General features: G+C 28.2%; 1 non-coding gene across 1 annotated transcript; it reads left to right on the forward strand.

Moving 5' to 3' along the window:
* The first annotated feature begins 6,567 nt into the window (after nt 1-6,567).
* Nucleotides 6,568-6,657, forward strand: LOC148764062 (small nucleolar RNA snoR8a). The gene has a single exon (XR_016024957.1). It is a non-coding gene; the product is annotated as a small nucleolar RNA snoR8a (small nucleolar RNA).
* The last annotated feature ends 2,998 nt before the right edge of the window (nt 6,658-9,655 follow it).

Genomic DNA, 9,655 nt, shown 5'->3' on the forward strand with positions numbered 1-9,655 from the left:
CCTTCCACGTGGAAGCTGTGCCACCAACAAATGGAGCAGGTCCAACCACATGACCTTTTTGGGTGATGTGGTTTGGCTCAGTCCTTGCGCTGTTTTATTTCTCATGACTGACTTGGACTAATGTGATGGGACTATAGGAGCAAAGATATTTCTTTTGAGTAGGTCGGGTAGGAGGGAGGCCGGACCATTTTGATTTTTTCCTCGTTTGACAAGTTCCCCCCTTTGTAATTTTATTTTAGCAAATGGAAATTCCTATCATTTTTGTAGCCACCGTGGATTGCTATCATCTGGGTTCATCATCTCATCACTACTAATCTTTTTGTTTCATGTCAATCAAATTTATATTGCATCTTGAAGATGTAAAAACCATTCAAGATTTTTAAATATAAATTCTGAAACAACAAGTCCAATTTTATTCTCCAAAAATATTAGTCTTTCGGTAGCTATCCATGAAAAATCCATTCTGTCACCCTTTATCCAAAATACAATGTTTTTCTTATGGTTCTCGTGTCAAGCTCAGTACAGTAGTTAAACCTTTCATTAGTATTACATTTAATCATGTCCGTCACTTCCAATGTTCCATCAAACTTGTTGCTCGACGCATCAGCTACAAGGAACTGAGTCTGTCATGTTGCACGTGAATGATTTCAGTTTAATGCTTAATTTGTTCAGGGCAGAGTCAGAGTGGAGCCATAGATTCATATGCGTTAGATTGTCTGAAAGCACTACCAACAACCTTCCTTGCGTTGATGCTTTCCGCATTGAATATATGCTGGAAATATTTGTTTGCCCCTGCATCCTGGCTACTCCGCCACTATATATTTATTGTCTGTTTGGTCCAGGGACATGATTATTTTATTATTTTATATTCTTATATGTATAGTGTAATTTATATTTGGTTCATCTTTTAGTTATAGAATTGTGGTTCTATTACGATCTCCCTTCGTAGTACTTATTTCACACGAGTCTTAATAATGGACCAAAAGTTTTTTTGAACAAAAATGTCCTTAATCATTTCGTTAGAATCTTATACATAATAAAATTTTTTTGTTTTTCTCTTATTCTCCCTCTCTACCTCGTTGGCCTCACTCCTTTATCTAAACCTCTTCCACTATCATCGTCCTCCTCCACAACCACTGTCATCCTTCACCGACCAACACCGTCAAACCCTCTTTTCTCTCTTCCTCCATAGATATTAGCGTCCTCCTCCATATCGAAGCTTCAATGTCTAGATCTGATCGTTGATAGTGCCAAACTGACACTCCATTGCATTGAAGACATCTCGGGTGGTGGTCGGCGATGAATTAGAGAAAAAGAAAGAAAATAAGAAAAAGAGGAAAATTTTGAAAAAATGAAAATCGATAAAAGAATTCAAAGAAATTAAAATACAAAATTATATCATTAATATTTTAATGATAGCATATTAAATTATAATTTAGTAAAAACATGTTTATTACCCAAAAGATAATGAGTTTAAAAACTCTTAAAATTTTAGTAAATTATTATAAACGGTATGTTTGTCCTTCTATATTACTAATTTTTTTATTACCTCAAAACTATTTTTACGAACTAAACATTAAAATAATATCAAAATAATAATTTCATTTTATAAACTAAACTTCATAATAATTATTATATTTTATTCATATCTTATTCTATCACCACATGATAGCAATTTGATTTTTCCTCTATTCCATTTTATGAGCCAAACATGTCCTTAAAAGTTTGGATTTCTTTGCTATGTTTCATTCCCCCTTACCCCTCCATTGAGCTATTATTTGGTGGAAGACGTGATTTATCTTGTTGGATTTTCTTGAATAATTAAAACAGAAATTAACATTATCCATTTATTTTTACCTTCTGCTAAATCAAATTAAATTAATTTGATCTTAATAATAAGACAATATTAAAGTGCATAATATGATCTAATCAAGTAGGTTAAACTCCAATATTATACGTGAGTTTAACAATATAAACTTGTATTGAAAAACCTAAATCCTATAATGAGAAGATTTAAAGATTCAATCTATGAAAGAAGGCCTCCTCTCTAGTGTTTTGTAAAAAAAGAGAGAAGGACCCTAGTGCATTAGGTTTAGCAATTAATTTGATGAGTATTGTTTTTGTTATCAAAATCATAGATAAATAATTAAGTATATTTTCGTGTGTTCTAAATTATTTCTATTGGAGGTTCTAGATGTGTATCATTAATTATACAAAAAATTTATCAATTTGTACCAATGCGATCATAGTTTGGATTTAGAATCTTGATGAATTATATATTGATTACATAATTTGTGACTGCATATTAATGTCCCCGCATAGTTTTTGAATTTATGTAATTATATTATTAAAATTTAGAATTCCTTTATATATGGTACAATTAAATCATGAGCATGATTAATTGATAATATTATGGATTGGTCGAATTATAATATTTGTGCAATTAATCGAAATCTTGTTTATGAAATTGAGTTTTTAATGGTTGTAGGTTTTGAGATTTTTGGGTCAAGAAAACAATGATTATGTGTAATTTTTGTACAATTACCTTGGGGCTATTGTTATTTATTAAAAATATTATTATGCCATAAAACCTAACTAAACTTGTGAATTTCATCAAGACGAACCTGCTGCAATTTTCGAGTTTAATACTCACGACTTTCACTTGAATTTTTCTTAAAGTTTACCCAAATTTATTTGTTTTATCTCGAATCAACATAGAAGAATAAGGTTAAATTCATTGGGGATTGATTTTATGATGTTTCAAAGCCAAAATTGAAGGAATTGGAAACTCAAATTGGCCTTCAATGGCGAAAAAAATCGTAATAGACCCGAATGAGTCTTTCGGGTTGACCTAGCTAAAGAAAGAAGAAAGCTTGGCGATGCCAGCCAGCAAGGCCCACGTGCATAAATAGAACGTGTGGGAGCTTACAGCCCACATATTCGAGTTTTTCGATGATTCTTCGACAGTTATGTTCCACTCTCCGTTCTCTACATGTTTGCATTATTTTTTTTTCCATATTTACTGTTTGTTTATTTATTTATTAAGATAAATTTTATTTTTCCTTTTTTATAATTTTAATTTTTCTCATATGATATCTTATGATTTCTTGTTTTCTCAATTAACACCCTATGAATAACTTATATTCTCACAAGAGATTAGAATATTGATTTTGTCCATTAAATCATAAAATATCCTTAAGTATAAAGAAATAGCTACCTTTGAATTGAGAATATTTTGTAATTTTATTAAATAAAATTAATAACCTAATCCATTGTGAGAACAAAAATTATCCACAAGATGTAAATTTTAAAAAAAATATTCATAAAATACTAATTGAAAAAAATGAGACCATAAGATGCTATTTGAAAAAAGTTAAAACGATAAGAGATGTAATAGTTCTAATAACCTTACTCACACCCTATCAAAATGCCACTATATTTTAGAGTTTGGATTTCTTGGCAATGTTTCATTCCCCCCACTTATGCTAACATTTGGGATTGAGACTCAATTTAAAGACATTAGAGTGTTCTCCCTTTCGGGTCCATTAAATAATATAATTCAATTCAAGACTTGTGTTTTGGTTGCGGGTAGACGGGGGAGCAAGTCCCAAGAAGCCATTAAAATAAAACTTCAATTATAACATCAAAGATGGAGGTCAATAGATTTAAATTAAGAAAACCGAATTTGAAATGGTCAAGAAGAAAATTCATTAAATCTGTACAAAACAATTCAGTTTTATAAACTATATAGTATATACATATATGATCTGACAATTCAGCTCTCCTAGAATAAACCAAGTTACCCCATCCCAAAGGAGTCAGCAATTCTTAGTTAATGACCCTGATCATTATTTGATGGGAGACGAAAGAAAATTTATAGGTAAATGAAAGTGATGCTAATTTGGATAGGTCAGTGGGTTGTTAGGAACCCGGGGTGTAAGATCAGGTTTGGTACACATTCTTTTTAGGCAAAGTGGCAAGTCAGTGGAGGGCTAGCTGTCGTTGGATGCTGCCTCATAAACATCACAGCACACCGTGAACGCAAGAATCACGTGGCTAAATATATTGCAAGTTCGAGGGACGCAGCCTAATCACGTGCCCAAAATTATTCGGACTGCCGCAGACACAGTCACAGCCTGCCCTACAACAGTTTATAATTGACTAATGTATTTGTTCGTTCGTACTTGGTACCACTAAGCAAAAATAATTTTGTATTAAACAAAAACTATGAAGTTGATTAAAGAGGGACATTTAAACAACGTGAGTACGAGACTGGCAAGGGGTGGGCCCCCAAATCAAGGTGGTAGGGACTGTGGTGGGGGTAATCTTCACCTAATCTGGAAACTGGGGTCGCCTCTCTGACCCTTTCTCAGGTTTCGTGCTTCGCCTGTGCCCCCCCGTTCACGCAACAAACGGGTTGTGGGCTCATTTCTTGCTTTGTCTTTTGCCAGGCCAATTTTCAAATCTATTCGGCGCATATTTGCAATTTTTATTTTTAACGTGTTTAATTGGGAAAATATTATCCTACTCTATTTGCTATTTTTTTTTTATATACATATACATATATATATATATATATATTAACAAGAAATAAAAGATTGGTTTTTAACTTTTTATCTTTTTAGTTTTTAATTTTCTTGGCATCTATAACATTCATTAGGTTTTAAATTCACAGGTAATGTCAAATTGGCTCTGATAATAATAGTACACATAACTAATGATAACGAGATTTGTAATATGCTTAATTACATTTGATCAAAATATTCACTAAGTCCTTGCACTCATATATTTTGTTTAATTTAATTTTTATACTTAAAATTAAAATAATTTAATCTATTAATTTTAAAAATTACTTTAATTTAAACCCTTTCCCTAACGGTATCTAGTTTTACCGTTAAAGGAGATAACATCAACGTTGATGTAGTACATTTTGATGACACTAACATGATGATGTGACATCGATGTGATGAATTAACAATGTCAAGTGACACTAATACAATGACGTGTCTATGTCATGTGATAGATAAAAAAAACTTCAAAAATAAAATTTGTGCCATAGGAACGAAATTGAATAAAAATATATAATACAAAAACTAAATTAAATAAAATTGAGACATTCAAGGACTAAATTGAAAAAAATATTTGAAAAGTATAAAGTAAATGATAGATATAGTTCGGGGTAAGTAAAATCAAATCAAACCAATTACCTATCCAAACCAAATACAATTTGGGTAAAACGATTTGGTCTAATTGATCCATTAGATCAATTGGTTCAAAATATTTGATCTAATTGATTTTTTGATCAGTTCTCGATTTTAAAATTATTAGACCAATCCACCCAATAAATCATATTAATTTTTTATATATATTATATATATTAATATATAAAATATTTTTTACATATATTAAGAAAAATTGATAGTAAACTTAATTAATAATATACTTAAAATATGTTAATTTATTATATGAATGTATACAAATCATAATCATAATAATTTAATTTTACTTATATTTATTTATTTATTAATTATAAATCTATATTAATATGAAATTACAAGTTATATATTTTAAATGATATAACTTATATGTTAATATTATAATATATGATAATAAATATCCTACATATTAATATATTATAATTTTACACCTTAGTAATATTTCGTAATCTAAAATTTATGAATATATATATATATATATATATAATTGCATAAACATTATATATATATATATATTTAATTTATATATAAGCATTACTATGACTTATAATAAACTTTATTTATATGATTATACTTAAAAACCTTATTAAGTATCACCTTAGTTTTTATAACATATTATTTATAATTAGTTATTATTTACACCAATTTTGATATAAAACATCATAACATATAAGTTGTGTCATTAATTATATATATAATAAAGTAATATATTATATATATACATATATTTAATTTATACATAATTTGTTTATTTTATAATTATTAATGAAGTTTATAAGTTTTAATATTATAATTTTTCAAAAAAAGTGATAAAATTTTGGTCCAAAACTAAACGGACCAAACCAATTCAATGTTTGGTTGGTTTAGTCTTCCTTTATATTTGGTTGGTATTTTAAAAATATTTGATCCATTTGGTTCTTAGGTAAAGTGAACCAAACCACCCAATTCACTCATTTGCTCACCCCTATATATACTTATTAATAAGTCAAATATTTAAAAGTAAAATATTTATGATGTTAAAAAAATATATATAAATATTTTCTTACTTTATTATTTGATTATAGAATATGTACATTAATTTATCTTCTTTGCAAAAATTAAGTTTGAATTTTCCTTCTATGAAAAAGAATTTAAAAAAAATTTTATACCTAAACCAAATTTAGGTGAATAACTTGCATTATGTTAGAATAAAATAATATTAAAAGATTAAATAAATTTTTTTTCTTCTATTATAATAGTATAAAAATTTAAAATTTATTTGTCTTAATTTTTAACTTGAGCTAGACTCAAATTAGCAAAATAAAATTGATTTAGTTTTTTCTTTTAAAAAAATGAAGAAGGGAGATATGAAATTATGGATGATTATAAAAATAATTTCTCGTTCTAACTTGCTTAATTTGGGCATGACAAACCTCTTATTACACCCATAGAATCTAAGCTACTCCACCCTTTTAATTATGTATTTATTTTTTTATGTTTTTATTTTGTTTAATATTTAAGGTTATATCTTTTAGGTTGAAATTTCCCGAATTAAAGATCGCATTTATGACTGATAAAGTTAAATATAATTATAAATATTTATACCATTTTATTTTGTATTTAGGAATTTTTTGTAGATCTAAATTAATAATTTAAATTTAAATTTAGAATAATTTGATTGTGGTATTTGAATTTAAGTAAAATTATTTTACAAGAAACTTTGAGTAAACTTAAATAAAAGGTAAATTGGGTAAGGGTTGAATAATTTCAAAAGAATGAGTATTTGTAAATTGTGAAAGTTGTAACTAAATCATCTTATTTTGCTAATTTGAGTTCAGTTCAAGTTGAAAACTAAGTCAAATAAATTTAAAATTTTTATACTATTATAAATAGAAAAAATAAAGAATTTATTTAGTCTTTTTATATTATTCTATTATAATATAATGCAAGTTATTTGTCTAAATTTGAATTTAGATATGAAATTTTTTTTTCAAATCTCTTTTTATAGAAGGAGAATTCAAACTTAATTTTTGCAAAGAAGATAAATTAATGTATATATTCTAAAATCAAACAATCAAATAAGAAAATATTTATATATATTTTTTAACATCATAAATCTTTTACATTTAAATATTTGACTTATTAATAAGTATATCTATTATCTACTTAAATATTTAAAAATTTCAAATATTTTTTTAATTTAATTTCTTAACATCTCAATTTTGTTCAATTTAATCCCAATAACGTGGCAGAATTTCTTTTTGAAAATTTTTTTGATCTGCCACGTGACACTGACATGTTAGCATGTCAGTGCCACATTGGCATTGTCATGTCATTAAATTAGTGCCACACGGCACTACCATGTCATTATGTCGGTGCCACGTTGCATGCCCATGTCATTAAAATGTGCCACGTCAATGTCATGTTAATGCTGACGTCATCCCCTTTAACGGTAAAATTGGATGCCATTAAGAGGAGGGACTAAATTGAAGCAATTTCCAAAATCAAGGGACTAAATTGCTTCAATTTTGAGTATAGGTACTAAATTAAACAAAATGCATGAATACATGGACTTGGTAGGTATTGTGACCAATTATAATTTATAAATGATGTTTTCTCAAATAAAAATTAAAATATTTTGAATTGATTACAGTCTTTGGACTTATAAGTGGGAGAAAAAGAGAAGTAATCTACGAACAGATTTCTTGGCACACGACATCAAGATCTTTGTTTTTAAGGGTGGGCAAATAGGTGGATTGGTTGATTTGATCTGCCTTATCTAAGAACTAAATGGACTAAGTGTCAAACCCTACTTTGTAAAATAATTATAATGTCATTCACATGCTCGATAGAATGTTTGTATATTTAAGAAGTTCAAAAAATCGTTAAAAAACGATATTGCCCATAATGGTATTATTAAGTCGATTAAGCCTCGAACTAATTCAAATAGGAATTTTAAGGTGAAATTAAGAGTTTCACAGTTCAGGAATGACTCAAAATGGTAATTAGGAGTTCGAGGATCAATTCGGAGTCAAACCGAAATTTTCACTATCTAGGGGCAAAATTGTAATTTTTCCACCCGCGGATAAAATTTGAGATTTTGAGAGAATTTAGATCACATTTGACAAATTGGAGAATGGTATGAGTATAAGGGATGAAAAATATGTCTATGGGTAATTTTTTAGTTTTTGAGGTAAAAATGTAATTTTTCACTTTACGGGGGTAAAAGTGTAATTTTTAAAAATTTGCTCCACCAAAACTTTGGAAAAGTCTAAAAATTTCATGGAAGACATGGATAAGTGAAGAGGATTGAGTGGTAGAAAAAGAAAGTCAAAAAGATGGCTAAAAATAATAAAATAATAAAATATTCAAAAGGTAAATAAAATAATAATATTTTATTAAGCCTATTAAAAGGCTTGAAAATTCTAGAATTCTTTATTGGGATGGTCAGCCAAAACCAGCAGGAGAGAGAGAGAAATAAGAACAAACCCTAGAGTGAGAAAATTCAAAGAAAAAGTGTGATTTTTCAAGGAATCAAGTGTTTAAAGATATGATTTTTCAAGCTTAGCTTAAGATTTATCATTTCCATGCATTTCCCATCATTTTCCATGGTTGAATCATGTGATTTGAGGATGAATTCAATTCTGGAAAAATGGGTTAGGAGAGAGAAACTTGTTAGATTAATTTGATTCTAAGTTATGTTAGTGTTTTAAGTTAGTTTAGCATATTTAGGAACAAAACAACAAGAAAAGAATTTATTTTCCTCCATTACCATTATTGGCTGAATTTTCTAGGGGAATGTTGGCTGCTGATCTTGATGTTTATTTGAGGAATTATGATGAATAATGATAAATTATGAGCCTAAAAAAATAATGGAAATTTTCGGAGTAAAAATACGAATTTTTACCCACTAGGGGTATTTTCGTAATTTACTATCGAGACTGATAATTTGCACCACACTGAGGAACATTAAGTCAATTTGGGTGCAATTGAGGTATAGAAACTGAAAAAAATTAATTTGAGATTAAATTGGACGCGTTAGTAATTTAATTGGGTAATAGGCCGAATTAGGTTAGCACCGCATTTAAACGGTAGTCAGATAAGTTGCATGTCATATCATGCATATATACCGAGCCTGAATTGATTTTATAATGGTCAAGCATTGATGTGGTGAATTATGTATTGTACATTGTGGATAGGTGGTGAGCAAATTTGAAATACCCCATACTTTGATATGGTGATAAATAAAGTTGATCGAATGCAAATTGAGGTCAATTAAAATGTTTAAAAGTGATAAAAGACGAAATGAGTAGTTTAGGATAAAATATTTCAAAAGTGAGGCATAATAAGGTATTTCGGGTACCAAGGAGACGAGATAAAATTTTTAGAATAAAATAATATTTTATTAATAAAATAATATTAAAATATTAATATTTAGTCGGATATCGAAATCAGTCAAG

Source organism: Theobroma cacao, chromosome 2, assembly GCF_053813885.1.
Source record: "Theobroma cacao isolate CCN51 chromosome 2, ASM5381388v1, whole genome shotgun sequence".
Classification (NCBI taxonomy): domain Eukaryota; kingdom Viridiplantae; phylum Streptophyta; class Magnoliopsida; order Malvales; family Malvaceae; genus Theobroma; species Theobroma cacao.